This window comes from Helianthus annuus, chromosome 6, assembly GCF_002127325.2.
Source record: "Helianthus annuus cultivar XRQ/B chromosome 6, HanXRQr2.0-SUNRISE, whole genome shotgun sequence".
NCBI lineage: Eukaryota > Viridiplantae > Streptophyta > Magnoliopsida > Asterales > Asteraceae > Helianthus > Helianthus annuus.
In genome coordinates, this window is record NC_035438.2 from 21,439,799 (window position 1) to 21,464,542 (window position 24,744).

Consider the following 24,744-nt stretch of genomic DNA (forward strand, 5'->3'; position numbering starts at 1 on the left):
GGCGACCCGCGTAAAAGTGCATGGGAACTCCCATGCGGGTCGCGTGAGACGCCCAGATGCAGAAAGTTGGTGTTTTCTTGACTTTTGAGCATTATGAACGATCAACCTCCAATAAATGAGGCATGGGCGCCCCCTACTCGACCCATATCACTCAGGAGACATCTACCCATCATCATGATCAGTGTAGGTTGTTGTGTAGTGAACTAGAGAGCTTTACTTCACTATAAATAGCCACTTTGAACTCATAACATTCACACAACACAAAACACACTATCTGATCATTCTAAGAAGCTCTCTAGCATTCTCTTTTGCTCTCTAAGCAAGATACAACTGCTGCAAGTCGTTCATACCCATTTTGGTCTTACATTCCATAGTTTTAGCCTATAAACACAATCGTCGTAACTAACGGTTGTCATTACAATAACTTGCAAATGGTTCAGTCTTATGACGGATCAAAAGTAGTTTTGAGTAGGTAATTATGTGGGTAATAAACCTCTAAAAGGGTTCCCCCTGATCACCACTCTAACTATGTCAAATATCGAGTCAAACGTGCGGTTAAAAAGTCAACAGAAAGCTATTTTAGCGATTTATGCATAATCTGTAATGTACATACTAAGGAACCTGTTTTGATAATCATAAAACATGATAATAAGTATGTAAACTTGTTTGCGCTCGTTTGAATCGACCGTTTGCTATAATGAACCGGTTCGGAGCCGAATGTCGCAAAAGTTTGACTTTTGCTTTGACTTCAGTTCTGACCCGTTGTAATGAGGTATAGATATACCTTAGGACTCTCTTAGGACCAGGTTACATGATGGTATAAACCTCTGTGATCGGTTCATGAGTTATCCGAGTCTTTTACGCGTTTCCGTTAATCGCCTAAAAGTTGACCGTAACGGCCTTTTGAAAATAAAACGAGTATTTCGGACACGTGAACGGACCATAACCTTGCTTATTAAATTATAAGCATGTCCTTAAAGTTTCACGTCAATCCGGGGTCTAGAATGAGAGTTATGCTAAATGGCGCATTTAAAGTAAACTTTAGTAATTAACGGCGCAATTAGCATAACACCCATCTAACCCAAGATTTCGTCACAAAAACTTTTACCCACTGTATTAAAATAATATTTTGGGAATTTTAAAGATTTTTAATAATTTTTACCTTGCTCATAACCTGCGGTTATGGCTACGGTTCGGTAAATACCGAATATGCCCTTTTCGGCCAAAACATGAGTTCTACAAGGTCTTTTGACCCGATATCAGTTGCTACTGATTTTAAATAATAAATAAAGTATTTTAAGCTTTATAAGCTGTTCGGGAAACTCAGATTTCCTGTAGAACTCAAAAGCCCTTTTAAAGACTTTAAAATGACCGAAAAGCCCCTACGGGGCATAATGTTAACTTAAACTCGTTACGGGCATCACGGAAAGTATCCTACTGATACCACAACTTCTTTAAGGCATATTGACTTAGGAAATAAGCGTACGACTCTCATGGTTAACCGTTTCGCCTATTGCGCGCACGGTTCGGCTTATGAAACTAGTTTTCATAAATTAGCCGATACGGGTCAAATTATATTATTTGAGCCCCAAAATCCAGAGTGTGAACCATAAACCCATATAAAACAAGTCTCTGAACTTGTTGGGTCAGAATCGCACTCCATTCTCGGTTTTCGCCTTTTCACGCGATTAAACCATATTCACATATCGGAACCAACCGGTCTAGGCTACGGCCATTATAACGACTCGTTAGGATTCTAAGAGGTTAATTAAAACCTTCGTTCCAGATTAGGAGCCCCAGTAAAAGCTATCGGTGATTTAATCCAATTAAGGAAATATACTTGCAAAGGTAAATACTTTAACTTATTTCCCCTATATGGGCTTGGGTTACGGTATATTCATACCGCTTGATTGAGCATTATATTCTTCCATCGCTTAGGTGGTTAATTAAATAATATGATCGGCTCATTTAAACAGTTTTGTTTCTTATAAGCCTTTGGGGGGTTTAATGACCGTTGTCCCGGATATCCTTGGCATCATTTTACGAAATGGCCACGACCATCGACATCCCGGTGTAGGCGTACACCCGGTATATATTGTCGACATTAAATTAAAAGACGTAGCCGTTGGTTTTTATACTACGGTTTTACGCAATGTGGTGTGTCTATAAATCTTTAACCCGGCACGACCCGGGCTACTGAACGCATAAAAGAACATGTAAAACGTTCACAAGATTTTATTATAATTTTCCCAAGTTATAAAAGAGTTTGTGCCTTGTGCATTCAAATCAATTTTAAATAAACATTTTCAAATGTGTCAGTTGAATGTATTTACCAGTGTAAACTGACGTATTTTCCCCAAAAAGATTAAATGCAGGTACTATACGTAATGGGCTGGTATAGGCGTCCTAAGCATCGTACATAGTCTCGCAAACTCGATGCTGCATCTGAATGAACAATATTTATTACTTTTTGATCCGCTGTGGATATATTCAACTTCTGTAATACATTTGATATTACAACCAGAGGTTGAAGTTTATATATTTATCTTAAGCTTCCGCTGTGCATTATATAATTGTGTGGTTTGACTATATTGTTGCCAACATCGTCACGGTAATCCCCCACCGGGCCCACCGGTGAGACACGTGGAAATCGGGGTGTGACAAGGTTTCACCCTTTCCTTTCTACTCAAGGCATCAGCGACTACATTCGCTTTGCCGGGATGGTACCTGATCTCACAATCATAATCATTCAATGTTTCCATCCAACGGCGTTGCCTCATGTTCAACTCTTTCTGGTTGAACAGATGTTGAAGGCTTTTGTGATCAGAATAAATCACAAATTTAATACCATAGAGGTAATGCCTCCACAATTTCAGTGCAAATACAACGGCACTCAACTCCAAGTCATGGGTGGTGTAATTCTTTTCGTGCACCTTTAATTGTCGTGAAGCGTAGGCAATAACCTTGCCCTTCTGCATAAGCACACACCCCATGCCTGTGTGTGATGCATCGCAGTAAACTACGAATTCTTCTGTACCCTCAGGTAAGGTCAACACAGGTGCGTTGCTCAGCTTTTGTTTCAGGATTTCGAAGGATTCTTGCTGCTTTGGGCCCCAAATGAACTTTTCTTTCTTCTTGGTTAGGGAAGTCAAGGGCGCAACAATCCTCGAAAAATTCTCAATAAATCTCCTGTAGTATCCTGCTAACCCCAGGAAACTACGAATTTCGGTAGGCGTCTTTGGCTCTTGCCAGTTCATGACTGTCTCCACCTTAGCGGGATCCACCTGGATACCACGCTCACTTACAACGTGACCCAAAAATTGAACCTCTCGTAGCCAAAATTCGCATTTGGAGAATTTAGCGTAGAGTTTCTCACGCTGTAGCAATTCGAGAATACAACGGAGGTGTTTCTCGTGGTCAGCTTGGTTCTCTGAATAAATGAGGATATCGTCGATGAAGACTATGACAAATTTGTCCAAGTACGGCTTGCAGACGCGATTCATGAGATCCATGAACGCAGCCGGTGCATTCGTGAGCCCAAAAGGCATCACTAGGAACTCATAATGACCGTAGCGAGTCCTAAATGCTGTCTTATGCACATCTTCATCTCTGACCTTTAGCTGATGATAGCCCGACCTCAAGTCGATCTTCGAGAAATAGCTCGCTCCTTGCAGTTGATCGAACAGATCGTCGATCCTTGGCAAAGGATATCTATTCTTTATGGTAACTTTGTTCAGCTCACGGTAATCGATGCACAACCGCATCGATCCGTCCTTCTTCTTTACAAATAGGACAGGTGCTCCCCAGGGAGACGAACTAGGTCTGATAAAACCTTTTGCCAACAATTCATCCAACTGGGTCCTTAATTCCTTCATTTCCGTCGGAGCAAGCCTGTAAGGCGCTCTAGCTATAGGAGCTGCTCCTGGTATGATATCTATTCTGAATTCCACTTGTCTATCTGGTGGTAAACCAGGTAGTTCTTCGGGGAAAACCTCGAGATATTCAGAAATAACAGGAAGATCCTCTATCTTCGGCTTGGGCTCTTCAATTATCACCTGAGCCATGTAAATGACACAGCCTTTGTTCAAGCATCTAGAAGCCTTGAGCATAGATACGTCCTCGGGTAATCCATACTGCGTGTCACCTCGAATGGTAAGCGATTCACCACTCGGAGTCTTTAGCACTATATGCCTTCTGTTGCAAATGATTTGGGCCTGATTACGGGATAACCAGTCCATGCCTAGAACAATGTCGAAACCCGCTAGTTTGAATGGAAGTAGAGATAGAGGAAAAGAATGGTTCTTAATGGATATTTCACATCCCTCTAGGATAGTGGAGACGGTTTCTATCGTGCCGTCTGCTAACTCTACCTCGTATTTTACGTCTAGGGTCTTGATAGGCATATTCAATAGTTCGCAAAATTTTTGGTCCACAAAGGATTTATCAGCGCCTGAATCGAAAAGTACTCTTGCAAATATATTATTTACGAGAAAAGTACCTGTAAGAACATTGTCGTTCAGCACTGCCTCCTTTGCATCCATACGGAAGACTCTCGCATTCGTCTTCTTGTTCTCTTCTGGTTTCCTGGCATTCTTGGGACAGTTGCTCTTGATATGCCCCTTTTCGTTGCAACCATAGCATGTTGCATCCTTGATTTTCTTGCAATCCACCGTCTTATGGTCCTTGGACTTGCATAGTCCACAGGCAAAAGACTTTGGCTGGGACTGTGAATTTGACCCAAACCTACATTTTCCAGAATGGGGTTTCTGGCAGATTTTGCATTTGGGCCTTTCTCCAGCTTGGCCATCTTTCTTTGCTTCCGCCCCTCTTTTGCCCTCACCGTTTCCACGGTGTTTCTTTCCTGACCTTCGTGAGGTATCATCCTCACGTTTCCTCTTTTCTGCCTCCTTGCTCCTTAGCGTCCTCAGATGGACAGCGTCTAAAGTGAGAGACAAGGAGAGGTCAGTTACTGACCTGAAGGTCGTCGGCCGAGAGGCCTTTATACTCGCCTTTATAGCAGGCTCTAAGCCCCCAATGAAACGGGCGATTCGTCTGGACTCTGGTGTCACAAGGTACGGGACCAGGCGAGACATCGTATTGAAGCTCGTCAAATAGGCCTGGCAGTCCAGGTTTGTCATCACCAGTGACACAAAGTCAGACTCGATCTTCTCTACCTCATGCTGAGGACAGTAGTTTTCCTTAATGAGAGCAATAAATTCCTCCCATGTCATCTTGTATAGAGCAGACTTACCGGATGCCTGTACCAACGCTCTCCACCACGCTAGGGCCTCGCCCTTAAAGGATTGTGACACAAACTTCACCACATCCTTCTCCGCACACCCACTGATGTCCACAATAGTGTCCATCTCATCCAGCCAGGTGATACAATCAACAGCACCCTTCTCCCCTGTGAATTCCCAGGGCTTACAAGATACGAAGTACTTGTAGGTGCAACCCTTGGCACCGGACGCATCAGTATATTCTCGTTCACGACGAATACTATTTTCAGCGGACGAGTGATTATCGTCATCTTTCTTGGGTTTGGAGAGTGGTTTGGATTGTGACTTTGGTTTGGAGGGTGGTTTTGATACGGTTCTGCCTTGAGACTCAGTATATTGACGATCCAGAGCTGCCTGAACAGCGTTGTCAATTAGAGCCTTTAACTGTGCGCCTGTCAGATGCACTGGCGCATTGTCGTAGTCATCTTCATTTGTATGGCTATTCTCTCCATTGGGATCCGCCATTGTAACTTGAATCTGTTACAGAAGATAACAAAATTTTATTTAGAGCTTATTATGGAGTTGTCTCTTATGACAATTTTGTTAATCATGGTAACAGAGACCATATCTGATTAACTTATTACTCACTTAGTTTTAGGATTTGAATATATCCTATTTTAGCTATAACAATAATATTGGCGGCGTAAAGCCTAATCACGAGGATGTTTTATAATATTAGCCGAGATTTCAGAGAATCAAAGGCATAGAGATTTGAACCATAGTTCTTTTATCTCCTTCTGACAGAGAGTCATAGATCACCACTGTCTTCTGTCCTTATAAGACAATTATTACGGCCCATAGGCACTACACCACTAATGGATGTTTTAATATGGTTGGCCCGTAGGCACTACATCTCTAATGGATGTTTTAATAATTTGATCACCTTTATTGATGATCTTTGCCCATGACTTATAAATCATTTAGTTGGGTCTTTGAAATCCTTTAAAGGATTATTGTATAAGAATGACGTGTGTGATTTTTAACGAATCACATCTGCCATGATCGTCAACATGCTTGCAGAGGTTATCAGGGAATCTGAATCTTTTAATTTGGTCGTACCATCTTGGCCGGATCTTAAAAGACACCTGGCTAGGTTTCACTCTAAGATTCTTTATATTGGCAGATCAATTTAAAAGGAATGGTTTTGATTTATTTCATATATATTAAAACAAAACTCATATCATACATTCCAAAATCTCAAATACTATTACATATTGCCCTAAACGGGACTTTAAACGAGTACATACCTACTTAGAGGTTTTAAAATAAGTGACAAGTCCACGCAGGGACTGATACAAGATAAGTGCCCATACAAGGACTAAAAGATAAGTCCACGTAGGGACTGCAATACGATAAATGTCCCCGCAGGGACTTATTTCAAAGTAGAAATTACATTAGTACAACTATTAAGGGCTAGTGGTCACGTTTCTTCTTTTTGCCCTTTAGTAGGTTCGCCAAGCCCTTGAGAAATCCTCGGTGGCTCTTTTTCTCTTCCTCGAACTCTCTCTCCACACGATCCAATCGTTGGAGTATCTCTACCTGCTCAGGAGGAGAGAAACGTGGTTGTGGCGCTTGTTGCGGAACTGGAGGTCTAGGAGGTATTGGATACCCATGAGCTGAGTAGTCCGGTGCTCCCATGTTCCCATGAGCTCCGTCAGGATAGCGTGCATTATATCTAGCTGACACCACATATGGGTCGCGCTCATAATTGTAGTTGTAATGCGCTTGCGACGGTTCGAACGGGTTGTAAGCCGTTGGACCCGTGTAAGCAGGTATGGGTTGGTCATACCCAAATGGTGGCGAATTTGGCGCAGCTGGTGCGGAGTTCGCCTCCTGTATAGGACTTGAAGGTCCTTCTTCTTGTAGTGGCGGATAGTGGCTACTACTAGACTGTCGAGGGGTGCTGAAGTGGATACCCCCTCCTCCTCGTGTGGATATACGAGCATTTGACCTCCTACGCCTTGGCGGATCAGGCATTACTGGTTGCGCCGGTGGCGGAGGTGGTGGCGTAACTGCCACAAAGCGTGAATCCTCAGAGGCATCCTGTGGATGTCGGCGGTTGTTGTGATGTCTGTTGAGGTGGTGTGTAGTACCACTCATGTCGGTCGAACAACGCTTGGAAACTATCTGGTCCCTGATAGGGTGTGCAATGGAAGGATGACCCATCAGAGACTTCTATCGGATGCGTGGGCGTACCACGAGCAGGTTCTGTCGGATCCGTATCTTCGTCCATATGATCTTCGGAGAAGTGATCTTGTGGCCCTAATGGAACAAAGCCTGAAGGTTCCTGTATGTAGTCAGCTGGGTTAAACTGACCTATGAAGTATGGAGTAGGGTCGTCATAATTCCGGTGCGATACCGAACGTTGTAGCGGTATGAAGGAGGGTTGCGGGTTGTTGGAGTCATTCTCGGAATTTGGCCCGAATGAGTGCCGGTATGATGGCGTCGAGCTGTGCGAGGTGGAATGCCTCGCAGGTTCGTAAAGGTCTCTTCGCCTCTGCGGTTCTTCACTCCTTGTAGTTGAAGGAGCTCGCGTACCTGAAGGTCCGGCTTCGTGATCGTGATGAGTAACGATCTCTCCTCTACCTCTTCTTCCCCTTCCTCTTCCTCGGAATATCACTGGCGGCATGTTTCCTGCTTTATAAAACTTTAAATACCAATAATAAAAGAAAAAGACAAAATTGGAATAACAATTCGAATTTGTCCTAAGTTCTTGTCTAGACTCAAGTATGTGCAATTGTGTCACTGAGATTAAACATGTTAGGATAGTGTTTAATTCACTCAATGTTGGCTCTGATACCAACCTGTCACACCCCGATTTCCACGTGTATCACCGGTGGGCCCGGTGGGGGATTACCGTGACGTAGTTGGCAACAATATAGTCAAACCACACAATTATATAAATGCACAGCGGAAGCATAAAGATAAATATAATTCAACCTTTGAATGTAATATCAAATGTATTACAGAAGTCGAATTGTTTCCACAGGGGATCAAAATAATAATAAAGTATTGTTCAGTCAGATACAGCATCAAGCTTGCGAGACTTATCACGATGCTAGGAAGCTACTACCAGCCAATTTCGTATAGTACCTGCACTTAATCTTTTTTTGGGAAAATACGTCAGTTTACACTGGTAAATACGTTCAACTGACACATTTGAAAATGTTTATTAAAATTGATTTGAATGCACGAAGCACAAACTCTTTTATAACTTGGGAAAATTATTAAAATCTTGTGAACGAATTACATGTCCTTTTATGCGTTCAGTAGCCCGGATCCTGTCCGGGTTAAAGATTAATAGACACACCACATTGCGTAAAACCGTAGTGTAAAACCAACGGCTACGTCTTTTAATAATAATAATGTCGACATAATATACCGGGTGTACGCCTACACCGGGATGTCGAGGTCGTGGCCATTTCGTAAAATGATGCCAAGGATATCCGGGACAACGGTCATTAACCCCCCAAAGGCTTTTAAGAAACAAAACTGTTTAAATGAGCCAATCATATTATTCAATTAACCACCTAAGCGATGGAAGATATGATGCTCAATCAAGCGGTAAATATTATACCGTATCCCAAGCCCGTATAGGGAAACTAAGTTAAAAGTATTTACCTTTGCAAGTATTATCCTTAATTTGATTAAATCACCGATAGCTTTTACTGGGGCTCCTATTCTGGAACGAAGGTTTTAATTAACCTATTAGAATCCTAACGAGTCTTTATATTGGTCGTAGCCTAGACCGGTTGGTTCCGAAATATAAATACGGTTTAATCGTGCGAAAAGGCAAAAACCGAGAATGGAGTGTGATTCTGACCCAACAAGTTTAGAGACTTGTTTTATATGGGTTTAAGGTTCACACTCTGGGTTTCGGAGTCAAAATAATACGGTTTGACCCATGTCGGCTAATTTATGAAAACTAGTTCCATAAGCCGAACCGTGCGCACAATAGGCAAAACGGTTAACCATGAGAGTCCTACGTTTATTTCCTAAGTCAACATGCCTTAAAGAGGTTGTGGTATCAGTAGGATACCTTTCGTGATGCCCGTAACGAGTTTAAGTTAATATTACGCCCCGTAGGGGTTTTTCGGTCATTTTAAAGACTTTTAAAGAGCTTTTCGAGTTCTACAGGAAATCTGAGTTTCCCGAACAGTTTATAGAGTCTAAAATACTTTATTTATTATATAAAATCAGTAGCAACTGGAATCGGGTCAAAAGACCTTGTAGAACTCATGTTTTGGCCGAAAAGGGCATATTCGGTATTTACCGAACCGTAGCCATAACCGCAGGTTATGAGCAAGGTAAAAATAATTAAAAATCTTTAAAATCCCAAAATATTATTTTATAACAGTGGGTAAAAGGTTTGGTGACGAAATCTTGGTTTAGATAGGAGTTATGCTAATTGCGCCGTTTATTACAAAAGTTTCTTATAAATGCGCCATTTAGCATAACTCTCATTCTAGACCTCGGATTGACGTGAAACTTTAAGGACATGCTTATAATTTAGTAAGCAAGGTTATGGTCCGTTCACGTGTCCGAAATACTCGTTTTATTTTAAAAAGGGCGTTACGGTCAACTTTTAGGCGATTAACGGAAATGCGTAAAAGACTCGGACAACCAATAAACCGGTCACAGAGGGTTATACCATCATGTAACCTGGTCCGAAGAGAGTCCTAAGGCATATCTATACCTCACTAAAACGGGTCAGAACTGAAGTCAAAGCAAAAGTCAAACTTTTGCGACATTCGGCTCCGAACCGGGTCAATATAGCAAATGGTCGATTCAAACGAGCGCAAACAAGTTTATATACTTAATATCATGTTTTATGAGTGTCTAAACAGGTTCCATAGCATATGCATTACAGATTATGTAAGAATCGCAAAAATAGCTTTCTATTGACTTTTTAAGCATTCGTTTGACTCGACATTTGAGCTAGTTAGAGTGGTGATCAGAGGGAACCCTTTTAGAGGTTTATTACCCACATAAATACCAACTGATGTGTGTAAAATGCAACATATAAAACACATCAATTAAGGCATAAAACTAACCCTTTTTAAGTACTAATGTTGGAAAAAGAGTGTTTTTGTCTTCCTTTTGTATTTTCAGGATGAAATGAGCTCAAAATCACAAAAGAAGCAAAAAGACCACTAATTCTACCATAATTACGAGAAAAGGAACAAAAGTGGACTGCCCGGACCCTCAACGGCACCTCCCAAGACAAAGAGAAGAAAACAGAGCCTGAACACGCCCCGTGTCCAGCGAACACGGGGGCGTGCCCAGGAAGCAGCAGATAAGACAAACCAGTAGAAGCTTCCATTGCTGGGCACGGGGCCGTGTCCAGCGAGCACGGGGGCGTGTTGAAAGTACAGCAGGCGCATTAATTGTAATTCGCAATTACAATTAATGAAGAGAGAGAGTGTCAGACGGGCACGGGGCCGTGTCCAGCGGACACGGGGCCGTGTCCAGCGTTCTGTCCAGCCTATAAATAGAGGAGCTTGGTTTCATTCTCTCCCATCCCTTGGCACACCACCTCTCTCACACCTCATCCACCACCATAACACCATCATCCACCACCATCATCCATTGTCCATCGTAGAGTGTGTGAGTCGTCTCGGGATCCAAGATTGATCGTAAGAGTTCTTGACAATCAAGGCCATGTTTGCCTAAGTCTCTTACATCACTTGGTGAAGACAAGTGTTTAGTATAATACTTTTTATTTTTAATCTTTTGCACTTTTTATTTGGTTTTGTATTAATGACTTTAATAACTAGTTACTTATGTTGAAGGTGATCTTTCCTTATCGTTTGTCCGTGGTGTCTTGGCATTATTTTACTGTCTATATAAAATAAAAGATTTTCACCATTCATATCTCCACGGTCTATATGGAGGTATGTTGGCTACCTGGTCGGGGGTTAAGGGAACGGTTTGGTAAGGGTCTTGCCCTTGTTCAGCGTTTAGAGGTCCTGCTTGGGACCTGGGTCAAATTTAGTAGGATCTCCTTCAATGCCCATAGGTATTGGATGGCGGGGATCCAAACTCTTTGACCCCCTCATAAGCTAACTACTATTAATACTATAACCCGGCTATTTAGGACTGTATCCCTGCTGACTCAGACTACTTAGCCGAGGGTAACGTCACCGCCAAAAGCGGGGCCTACCATAATTTGCATTAATAACTTAATTCATTATCTTTCAATAATCCGACCCTTTAGGATTGTATCCTTGCTGACTCAAACTACTGGGTTGAGGGTAACGTCGCCTTCAAAAGAGGGGCCTACTACAATAACTAAGATAATCTCTTAAACAAGTGCAAAAGTGCAAAAATAATCAAAGGTTATACTAATACACGTGTCGGATCCAAGTGATTCATCTTGTCTATCTGTTTTTATTTTTATTTTATTTTTCAGCATTTAGTTAGTTTTTATTTTTCTTAGTTTAAAACATTTTTCTAACTTTTTGATTTGGTTAGACGTTGAGGATAAACCGGTATTAAAAGCTCTTGTGTCCTTGGACGACCTCGGTATCTTACCAACACTATACTACGTCCACGATGGGTGCACTTGCCCATATGTGTGTTTAGTGTTAGTAAATATCGTGTTTTATAAATTTAAAACTTGGTTAAAAGTGTAAAAAGGGCTTAATTATTTATTAAAAACATATACACACTGACACGCATCAAGTTTTTGGTGCCGCTGCCGGGGACACAAGGATTTTAAGAAAGTTAGGAATCAACGGCCTAATCATCTTTTTATTTTTCTTTAATTTTTAGGATTTTTTTTAGATTTTTCAGCTTCTGCAGAGCTCAGCACGGGGCCGTGCCCGCTGAACACGCCCCGTGCCCAATCATTGGAACTGGCAATCCTGTTTTATATCAGACAGTAGGCTAAACACGGGGCCGTGTCCACTCAACACGCCTCCGTGCCCAAGATTCAGTTGCTGAAAACAGAACCGTTTGATCCCGGCGGTTGGTAATTTTTGATACAAACATGAGTGATAATGATTCTTTTTACTTTCGGCACTCTTATGGTTTGTGGTGTCGAATATGTGGAGGCGAACATGAGGAATTAAAATGCTTCTTCCTCACTTATAGGCCACATTATATAGACCCACCAATTCCTTGTAACCTTAAGAGGGGCGAAAGTAAAAATAAACATTATTTCTCCCTTGAATGCGCCCAGCCAGATATTCTAGGAGAAATGCTCCTTGACGAGCTATTTCAACTAGAAGAACTACTTCTAAATTGGTCAAAAGAACTTAGGAAGGATTTCTTAGATCCATCCCAAGATGATGACCATGAGGAAATGTTGGAACCGCATTCCGACGACCCCGTTACTCCCGAAAATACCTTTCTTCATAAACAAGACACGGACGATAGTCGTCCCTGTGCCGATTGTGCCGTGAAGGACTCCCCATCGACCTCGTTCGGTGCATACATAGACCTGAGCGATTCGGCATACACCTTCTTTAACGAGAGCCCGGGAAAGGGTTGGACTTGTCCACCTAGAATAAAAATAGGAATTACCCTCACCGACAACCTCTTGCGTTCTCGCCTTAGTATAGGACAATTAAGGTATCTTAGGCACTTTGGGGTTGTTCCAACAAGTCAGGAGCCACCCGATACAAATTAGCTCCTTAAAGACAAAACTTCATAAGTCAGCTTTCCGACACGGGGCCGTGCTCGGCCAACACGCCCCCGTGTCCATCAAAAGATTCCCCTCTGATCATGACGTCAGAATACGGACAAACTGTGTCAGAATTTTCTCTGCACACGGGGCCGTGTCCAGCGGACACGGGGCCGTGTTCAGCAGGCTGTCATTTTCTATAAATGCAGCCAAAAATCCTGCACATTTGGACCAACTTAGGGACAGAGATTTGAAGGAATCTTCTCTCAAACAATCCTAGGTAAGTCTAAAAGAAGTTTCCAACAACTCATCTTGTCCTTTCCTCTTCTAGACATTTCCTTCTTCTTCATCTTTCTTCAAAAGCCACCATGAAAAGTTTGAATTTTCAATCTTTATGGTAGGAAACAAGGAGTTTTGGTCATGGAATCTTGGTAAAAACATGTTATGTAACATTGTTTAGAGTTATTTACTGTCAAAAAACTTGCATAAACTCAGAAAATAACTTAAAAAACCAAAATTCCTTGCTCCAAAATTCTGCAGAAAGATGAACACGGGGCCGTGCTCAGTGAGCACGGGGCCGTGTCCAGAAGCTGTTTCGTCTTATAAACTATTTTTGGTTTATTTTTCGTAGAATGGCGAGTGAAAACAGCGAAACATCATCCGTTCATTCCTCAAACAGCCGAAGGGGAAGGAGGCCCTCCGTTGAAGCTACACTTGTGCACTACGTGATAGCGCTAAGGGAAGCTCTCGACGAAATGACATCTGTGGAGGAGGTCCTCATTGACCGTATTAACGATCTTACAATGGGATTGGAAAGCAGCTTCCAAGAGATCAACCTTTTGCACCAAAGGTTAAACATTTTGGTGGCACCTCCTATGGAACCAGTTCTTCCACAGCAAGACTGGAACTTAGCACTCGGTACTAACAACCCTACCGGGTGGGGAGACCTCCCCGTGGAACCTCCTATGGAAATCCCACAAGAAGTTCCAGCGGAAGTTGAAACTCCTCAAACAAATGCAAACGAGCCCTCCTTCCTCCTTCCAAGGGAGGTAGAGGAGTGGCTTGCCGACATATGAGGAGAAATGCACCCGAAAGGTGGAGCTCTACAAAGCCTTATCTAACCAAGATCAGTAGATTCTTGGAAATTTTGCTACATTAAAATAAAACATAGGGCTAGAACTCCATAAGCTTAATATCTATGTAATTTTTTTTTATGTAATGTCTCTCTATTGGCAATGTTATGATGGTTTTTATGATTTATGGACTCATGGTGGTAATGGATGAAAAAGGGAACGAGAAAAAATGGAACCATGCAGAAAAACAGAACAAACCGACAAAAATCTCCATAACAGAAGGCTCCACACGGGCCGTGCCCAACCAACACGGCCCCGTGCTGAGCCCCCTGCAGGAAATCACCCAGTTCAGGTAACTGGACACGGGCCGTGTTCAGCGGACACGCCCCCGTGTCCAGGCTTCTGTTTCAATTCTATAATTTTTGTTACTGGCACTTGACCACGGGGCCGTGCCCGGTCAACACGGGGCCGTGTCCAGAGCGCCAGTAACACAAAACTTTGTTTTTAAACACACTTTTACATATTCTAATCAACCAAAAACTTTATTTTTGGACACATTGAGGACAATGTGTAATTTAAGTGTGGGGGGGAATGCTAAAACCTTGAAATTTTGCAAAATCTTAAAACAAGCCTTACACAAAACTCTATTGGAACCGCTAAACACCCCAAATTTTTTTCAAAAACTTTTTTCATTTTTTTTATTTACTTGTCTTAGTTTAAGTTGGGAATAACAAGTTATAAAAGGGTTATATTTTTTTTTACAACCGATAGCGTCGTGATAAAAAGAACTAACATAAGAAAATTATGAAACGGTATAACAAGTCTAGTTAAAAATTCGATTATATATGCTTGGTCACATTAAAAACCCATTCCCACAAAAGTGAGTTTTGAGCCTTTATTGAGCATAAAAATATACATATTTAGATTAAATGCTCATTTTTCGTTTCTTGTGTGAATAGCCGCTCGGTCTTTACAAATCTAGAACTTGCCACGACGATACATTCCCGGTCCTTACCAACTTAAACCCAAGTAAGTAAATGATGGAGGCATTAGGACTAACTATTTTTCTTTCAAAACCATTATTTTTCATTTTTTTTACCTACCCAAAATCCCCCTAGAAAAACCCCTTTGAGCCTAAACCTTTCATTTCATTACCCCCAAAACAATTTTTTTTACCCACCAAAAACCTTTTTCATTTTTTCACCCTTATTTTAGTAACAAGCTCGGTTTTTCATAAACATACCCTTTACGTGACGAAAAAAAAAAAAAACATATGAATAATGAAGTCAAAAACAAACAAAAGCTACAAAAGCTTGTTTGGAGAAATACTTCAAAAATAAATGTCACTAAAAACAAGGTATTTTATGAAAACCGACACTTGTTACGATTTTCGCCCTTTTTACTAACCACTAACCAACTACCCACCTTTAAACCCAAGCCTTCACCCCAAAAGTCCTCTTGATGTTTACAAAGGTAAAAAGTTAAAAAGGAGGAGGATTGATCGCTTGGCAAGCCTATGGAAAACGTAAGTCCGTGCCGCTCTCGAGCGATTCACTTAAATATACACCTTCGGCCGAGTGATTGAGTGATCTCCCGTGAGGTATGTGAACTTGTATATAAATGGAATTTTAAAAAAGGCATGTTATGCCCAAATAAGTAGTTTATCTTATGAAAAGTTCAAAATAAATCATGACGAATAGGATTGTAAATAAAATAAAAATAAAACCTATACAAACCTTGGATTCCCGACACTCTAGGACAAGCTAAAAAAAAAACTTCTCTTCTACCTATTCCATTTGGGAGTGTAAGCCACATTAAAAGAGTTTTGCTTGAGGACAAGCAAAAGTTCAAGTGTGGGGGTATTTGATGTGTGTAAAATGCAACATATAAAACACATCAATTAAGGCATAAAACTAACCCTTTTTAAGTACTAATGTTGGAAAAAGAGTGTTTTTGTCTTCCTTTTGTATTTTCAGGATGAAATGAGCTCAAAATCACAAAAGAAGCAAAAAGACCACTAATTCTACCATAATTACGAGAAAAGGAACAAAAGTGGACTGCCCGGACCCTCAAGGGCACCTCCCAAGACAAAGAGAAGAAAACAGAGCCTGAACACGCCCCGTGTCCAGCGAACACGGGGGCGTGCCCAGGAAGCAGCAGATAAGACAAACCAGTAGAAGCTTCCATTGCTGGGCATGGGGCCGTGTCCAGCGAGCACGGGGGCGTGTTGAAAGAACAGCAGGCGCATTAATTGTAATTCGCAATTACAATTAATGAAGAGAGAGAGTGTCAGACGGGCACGGGGCCGTGTCCAGCGGACACGGGGCCGTGTCCAGCGTTCTGTCCAGCCTATAAATAGAGGAGCTTGGTTTCATTCTCTCCCATCCCTTGGCACACCACCTCTCTCACACCTCATCCACCACCATAACACCATCATCCACCACCATCATCCATTGTCCATCGTAGAGTGTGTGAGTCGTCTCGGGATCCAAGATTGATCGTAAGAGTTCTTGACAATCAAGGCCATGTTTGCCTAAGTCTCTTACATCACTTGGTGAAGACAAGTGTTTAGTATAATACTTTTTATTTTTAATCTTTTGCACTTTTTATTTGGTTTTGTATTAATGACTTTAATAACTAGTTACTTATGTTGAAGGTGATCTTTCCTTATCGTTTGTCCGTGGTGTCTTGGCATTATTTTACTGTCTATATAAAATAAAAGATTTTCACCATTCATATCTCCACGGTCTATATGGAGGTATGTTGGCTACCTGGTCGGGGGTTAAGGGAACGGTTTGGTAAGGGTCTTGCCCTTGTTCAGCGTTTAGAGGTCCTGCTTGGGACCTGGGTCAAATTTAGTAGGATCCCCTTCAATGCCCATAGGTATTGGATGGCGGGGATCCAAACTCTTTGACCCCCTCATAAGCTAACTACTATTAATACTATAACCCGGCTATTTAGGACTGTATCCCTGCTGACTCAGACTACTTAGCCGAGGGTAACGTCACCGCCAAAAGCGGGGCCTACCATAATTTGCATTAATAACTTAATTCATTATCTTTCAATAATCCGACCCTTTAGGATTGTATCCTTGCTGACTCAAACTACTGGGTTGAGGGTAACGTCGCCTTCAAAAGAGGGGCCTACTACAATAACTAAGATAATCTCTTAAACAAGTGCAAAAGTGCAAAAATAATCAAAGGTTATACTAATACACGTGTCGGATCCAAGTGATTCATCTTGTCTATCTGTTTTTATTTTTATTTTATTTTTCAGCATTTAGTTAGTTTTTATTTTTCTTAGTTTAAAACATTTTTCTAACTTTTTGATTTGGTTAGACGTTGAGGATAAACCGGTATTAAAAGCTCTTGTGTCCTTGGACGACCTCGGTATCTTACCAACACTATACTACGTCCACGATGGGTGCACTTGCCCATATGTGTGTTTAGTGTTAGTAAATATCGTGTTTTATAAATTTAAAACTTGGTTAAAAGTGTAAAAAGGGCTTAATTATTTATTAAAAACATATACACACTGACACGCATCACCAACTCATAACTACTTTTGATCCGTCATAAGCCTGAGCCATTACGGATTTATTTTGAAGTCAAACCGTATTTACGACGGTTTGGTTTTTAGCTATTTACTAAGTATAAATTGAACTACAAAAGATCTAAACGACTTACAGAAGTTGAGACTTGCTTATAGAACAAAGAAGAGTGCTTGAGAGCTCTTAGAATGACCAGAGAAGTGTTGTTGGGTTGTGATGAAACTTATGAGCACAAGGTGCTTATTTATAGTCAAAGACAAGCCCTTAGATCATTACACAACACTCTACAACTGATCATGGATGGATGGCATGTGCCCTAGAGGGTTATGGGTCAAGTAGGGGGCCGCCATGACCCTGAGAAACCCATCCTTAGTTGTTTTGCCGTTTAAATCAGCCAACAGCCAACTTTCTGTCGCTGGGCATAGCTTACGGACCGTATGGCTTCGGCCTTGCGGTCCGTAAGCCACAGGCGGATCATCAGCAATCATTCCCCCTCCTTACGGTCCGTAAGGCATACCCTTTACGGTCCATAAGGGGTTAAAAATAAATCTTTCTAAATCTTTTTGTAATGATTAGAAAATCTTGGTAATTAATTACCTGACCTTTCGGGTTTGAAGGGGTAACTTTGCGAATTGGCCCTCGGTTAATTACAGTTAAGGACCTCGCGTTATTTACCCGCATTGTTAAGCCCCCGGTTAATTTATTTATTATCCGGAAAACCTTAAATTATATTATTAACGCTTTTAACCCTTCTCATACGAGTTCGATCGTAACTTTCTCGTTTTATAACGGAACTTCGCGAAATTTATATATTGCATTCTAGTGAGTGTATTACACTGTTACAAAGCCTTGGGAACGTTAAAGGGTCACTCAGAGGTATAATTAAACATGTTGACACAGTTAACCCCTGTGGTTTGTAATCTCTCACTTTCTTCCGCGTTTCGCTTCCGTACGATCTATGATTTATTCGTTTGAAGGTACAAGCATTATTTAGGGTTACTATACAGTATATTTACCCTTGTTTGACATTTATAACCCTCGAATTTATATACTTTCAAGGTTTGTCAACATTAGTCCTTTATTTAATATCAATGCCACGTGTAACTAATGACACGTGTTAACACATTATTGGACACAAAAATTCGAGGTGTTACACTGGCATTCCTCCCTGGAATGTTACCCAATATCCCTTCCCGGGATGCATGCTTGGAAAAGAGCAGTGAACTCACCTTGGTTTGCTCGGTTTGTTTAGTTACCAGTTTCCAAGTTAATCAACCAACCCTAACGTGGTTACCAATGAACATCAGTTTCATGATTAACTAGTTATTGTTTCCATACAGGTTGCATCACATACACCAGTTCAAAGTATAGCAAGTACATCTTTCCAATACAAGTTACATCTCATGTTTCTATCACTAGTCAAACAGAACATAACAGGTGGGGTTTGTTATACCAATCATTCACACCAAGTTTCTTATCATCAATGACATGCAGTATGGATAGTGTACACATGTAAGTACCTATTATTCTTACATCACAACACCTACTGTTCATCACAAGGTTACTGTATAACACATAGCATGCATATCACATATTAGCATTCAACAGTGAGTCAGTCATTCTCATTAATCAATAACAGTTTCCATGTAACCAAATATTCACATCACAAGTCATCATGAACAACTCAAATTCTACATCCTACAAACACATCCGAAGTCAGCACTATAGGTACCTACTGTCCAGTTCGTATTCTTACACGACGAAACATCCCATGTTTCATGGAGTTCACATACGACAAAACCCCTATGTTTTGTCGTGTCCAAGTGTTGGCGAAACCCCCCTGTTTCGTCGTGGTAACATCAGACAGTTATCATGCACCTGCAAACCCTAATATGCTACTGCTTCAATCACATCAACCTAATCGCCATCATCAGCAAATTAGAATAATAACCCTAATCCAGCGTCTGATAATTTCGTCATTAAGATCTATCATTAGCAGTCACATTATCATAATAATCAACACATCAAACTACGTTATTATACACCAAATACTCATCATCATGCTTTAATCAGTTGCACCATCAATGCATCACAGATCACTACTCATTATACCAAGTCAGTTTACTAGTGTTCATATAATCAAAATCTTGTGACAATACTAGCAGTCAATCATCATAAATTAGCATCGGATTCAGCATGCATATCATCGATTTTACTTACCAACAAGTCTAGATCTAATACACAGTTTATTACGATCACATAACTAATATAATCACATAATAAATATACATACCAGATATTAAACGAAGGAGATGAGAGAGATGTGTTGCCGCCGACTAGAGAGGGATGGGTTAGCACTAGGGTTTTCGTCTGTGTATTTTCGAAATCGTGAAATACTCATATGTCTACGTTACAAGTTAAGGGTGTTTGGGCTTGACAAGACTTGGGCCGAGGCCCCTCTATGGCGAAACACCTTTTTGACGAAAGTCCACCTTTCGTCCAAAGTGAGGGTGGCGAAACACCCATTGCTTTTCGTCGACTAGAGGTGTGGGCCGAGATTGTTTATTAATAGTGGTGGCCCAATAATATTTCAGAGTGAATTGAATTGTTTGCTTGTTGTCGGCCATCTATACAAGGTCTCCTCATCCAAGACAAGTTAGTGGATGCTTTGGCCCAATCACAATTGGTCATCCCTTTTGAAATGTTATAAATAATCGAGTCGACAGGGTTTGAGAATGGCGGCCCATGTGCTTGGTTAAATAGGACAGTTTGTTAGCAATTTCCCATCTGAATGCATGTGCATGTGGAAAGTTGTTGATTACAATCACTTGGCTCAATAACATTTTCTACCTAGCTGTAAGGATCTTCAAAAATGTCCCTAAATAACCCATAAATACAAAATCGGACCCTGAAACCCTACTGTTCATGAAAAATCAAGAAAAATCAAGAAAATTGGGTTCAGGCGGGCCGCGTAAGGGTAAGCCTATGGCTTACGCGGGCCGCTACAACTCGATAACTAACCGGATAAGTTTTAAGGTTTCCAGACGGGCCACGTAAAACATAAGGTATGTTTACGGGGGCCGCGTCAACTTAAGTTTGACCGGATAAGTATTCCGGGGCCACGTGTTGACCATCTGGGGACCTACTCATGACCAATCAAACCTACGCCTAGACTAGGCGGCCTCGCGGGCCGCGTAAGATGTATGTGTGGGTACGCGGGCCGCGTAAAACCCATTTTCAGGCTATAAATAGCCTAGCTCAGGGGCTTTCATTCCGTGTCGACGAAAACTTTCAAAAACGAAGTTAGGCTGTTCAAAATCATAAATTCATATAGTGCGGTACTGCTACGATACCGGGTATTAACTCGATCGCTGTTACGATTCAATGACCGATCGATTAAAACTATCCGATGAATGTTTAAGTGCTGCTCAAATTAGGGTTTATACTTTGTCATTCGTCGTTAATTCGATGGATGTTTAAGTATTGCACTTTGTCATTTATCGTGAGGGTTTGATCTCGTGAGTTGTCCTAAATGATGTATTAGTTACTAACCTGGTTCGTGTGCATTGTTGTTTAAATTAGGTTATCAGGATAATCAATAGGCTAAGCCTTGCCTTGCCCGTATAAATCTGCAATGTGAGTCATTCTATTTTTATCAAATTATTTCCAAAACTTTATTTATTTCAAAGTTATAATTACAGGGATTAAGTCTTTGTAATCACCAAGTTACAGCCGGTATGTGGAGTTTTGTATACATTACTTGATAACCGTCACCATTGGACAACGAGTTAGCCAAGGGGTGATATGACCACAGTCACAGACACCAATTGGACAACGAGATAGCCAATAGGTGGTCGAGTGACAAATACTGTGGGTATATGGTTGATAAACAGAAACATTGTAATCGCTCTTAATACTGTAAATTATAACTAAGTATTGTTTTAGACAAAAAGAATGATTCACTCAGTATTTCCCCGCTGACAAAAACCTTTTTCAAACATGTTTCAGGTGATCTGTTGTGATCCAGGAAAAAGTGCCATGAAGCACTACAAACTTAAGGAAGTGGCTCAAAATAAAATAAAGAAACATGTTTTGTAAAAATAAAGATTTCCCAGTGAAATCACTTTATTGTAAATTATAGGGTTTTATCCCTAAATTATATAATAAATCAAACGGGCATTTTAATATTAAAAGATCCTGTATTAAAGACTTCTGCTGTCGCCTAAATTAAATACCACGGGATTCCTGTCCCGCGGCTCTGGACCGGGTCAAACCGGGGCTAGGGCCGTGACAGGAAAAGGTGGTATCAGAGCCACTGATTTAAGCCTATTAAAGTATTTGGGGAATACTTAAAATTTCTGATTGCCAATTCTGTAATTATGTGTTTTATTAACTGATTATTTGTTAGTTACAGTATGGGTAAACAAAGACTTTCGGCTATCTATCATAAATTAGATACTTCACCTAAGGAAAAAGGAACTTCCTCAAAATACCCAGCTGATATGGATGAAGGAATATTTGTCCGTAAAGCCTAGTTTGAAAAGCCACTTTCTCCCAATAAAAGAAATTTGATTATTAGGAAAAGTCAGGAGAAAGGAAAGAAATCCCAACCAAAGAAAGTGAGGTTTAATCCGGAAACCCAGGAAATAGGCAATGATCCACCTTGGAAAGACAAATTAGATGAAAAATGGGCAGATCTTTACATGTTAGCCACTGTAGCAGTAAATACCGATCTTTAAAAAAAATTATTAGGACCCTGAATCAGTATTAGTACCTATGCTACCTACAAGCCAGAAGCTCTAAAGAAAAGTTATCCCGTAAATAAATAAGTTACGATAAACCCTAGTGTGTTTCAAATTTCAGTTATCCTTTGTATTAAATTAATTACCCGGTATACAATAATACTTAAATGTTTATTTGTGAAATTTTGTTATAAAATTTTAACTTAGCATTTTTGTGCATTTTGCATATATGCTAAACATCATGAATGAGTTATCTGAAGCCCTTCAGAATCTCAATCTCTATCCTGTGCTAATTGAAGTTTCCAACGACTTCACTAGTTACTTTGCCGATGTGGAGGAACCTATGGAATTTCAAGCTCCACCTCTAGAGAAAGCAAAACTTAAGAAAAGAAGAAGATATGTAGGCAGGAGAAAAGTACGTAGGAGGAAACCAGCAACTAGGAGAATTCCAAAAGTAGAAAATCCTCTGGATAAAGGAAAAGGAAAAGAAATCGGGGAAAGTTCTAGGCAAATCGAGGAATTGCCACTACAGGAAGAATTAGATCGTATACTGGCAAGCTGTGACATCATCAGGCCTATTAACAATAACCTCTACCCTTATTCTGCTGAAACCCAACTTCCAATAAATTTTGAACCAGCTATTCCAGACCCTCTAATCCACGCCCAACCTTTAGGAGGAATGGACGAGTGGTGGACTAACGACTGGCAGTTTTAAAACCTACTAAATAGCCCTTATACCTTTCTCCCTCAGTTCGACCCAGAACCTATACCAAACCCACCGATGAGCAACGAAAACTTAGCCGAACTCCGCCAGTTTGGCGAAGAGCTGATAGGTACAGGGAATAGGATCCGGGAAATGGGAGAACAAATCTCCTGGAAATACGACGAAAGGGAACGTCGCTACTAAAATGCCAGCTGACAAAGGAATAGTGGGGTTGGAAGGTTGTGTTTGTATAATAATAGTAATAACAAAAATATAACTTCGTAAAATAGAAATAAAACATTGTAAGATAAACAGTGTGTACGGATGCCTAACATAATCTATAAAAATGAAAGTCGAGAAATCGACAATTTTGATTATACGTGTGTGGAAAGATTTATGTGATTATGTGCAATTGTTTTGTTATATTATTAATTATTTGACGCTAATAGTTTACACCTATAATAATTATCAGATGGAAAACGCTAATAATGAACCAGTTAATGAAGTAAACCAATCCGAGCAAAATCAGGAAAATCAATTTATGACTAAGCAAGATATCGAGAATATTGTTGCTCAAGGGATAGCCAATGCTATTCCAGCAATCCTGGCTGCTACTCAGAAACCTGCTGAAACGTAACAAATTATTCCTAGTAAATGTACTCAAGAAGATAACTTCAGTAATAGTGTAAACGGAGGCGGCAATCATGATAATCACAACAATGATCCACGGCAAGCCCCACTTCTTAAGAAAATGAAAGCTGCAACGCCTGGTTGCACTTATAAAGAATTTCTTGCTTGTAAACCAGCTGAATTTGCAGGCAACGAAGGGGCAACTGCGACACTGCGTTGGTTAGAGAAAACCGAAGCAGTAATTATGATAAGTAAATGTCCCGAAGAAGATAAGGTCATGTATGCGTCGCATCTTTTCAAAGAAGGGGCGCTAGAATGGTGGAATACGGTACTTCAAGCAAAAGGAAGAAATATGGCTTATGCCATAAGTTGGGAAGAATTTAAGCAGTTAATGGAAAGAAAATTCTGTCCCGAATATGAAAAAGAAAAAATGGCAAATAAATTCCTAACCCATCGGATGGTGGGTGTAGATTGTCGAGGGTATACGTCAACTTTCTTCGAATATGCTAGAGTGGTACCAACACTGGCTTCGCCAGAACCGGTACTCATTTCTCGCTATATTTGGGGATTAATTGGTGAAATCCGTAATATCGTTAAAGCTGCGAGACCTCGCACTATTGACGATGCGGTAGAATTAGCTAACACCTTAACTGATGAACTGGTACGCACAAGAGAAGAAAACCGGAAGAAGGAGTTGGCTAAGAAAATTACCCAAGGATTTCGTATGGGTAATAATAGTAAGAAGAAGGGAACCGGGCAATCTTTCACTCCACCTTTCTACAGAAATTGCAGAAAGAAACATTTTGGAAAACGCAATGAACCCTGCAACTTTTGCAAAGTTGTAGGACATCGTAAGGAAGATTGTAGGAAAAAGACCAGGATCTGCTATAACTGTGGAGAAGCCGGGCATTTCAAAACTGAATGTCCCAAATTGGTTAAACCAGCAGACAACAAGGCTAAGACGACCGACGGAACTACTAAGAAGAATGCCAGAGCATTCCAGCTGACTACTCAAGAAGCATAACTCATTCCAGATGTGATAGCTGGTACGTTCCTAGTGCATAATGTGTATGCAAAAGTATTATTTGACTCTGGTGCAAACCAAAGTTTTATTAATACTTCATTCTGCCAAGCTCTTAA

General features: G+C 40.7%; 1 pseudogene; it reads left to right on the forward strand.

Annotated features, from left to right (window-relative positions):
* LOC110944513 overlaps nucleotides 1–24,744 on the forward strand; it is a 96,232-nt pseudogene that overhangs the window by 58,814 nt on the left and 12,674 nt on the right.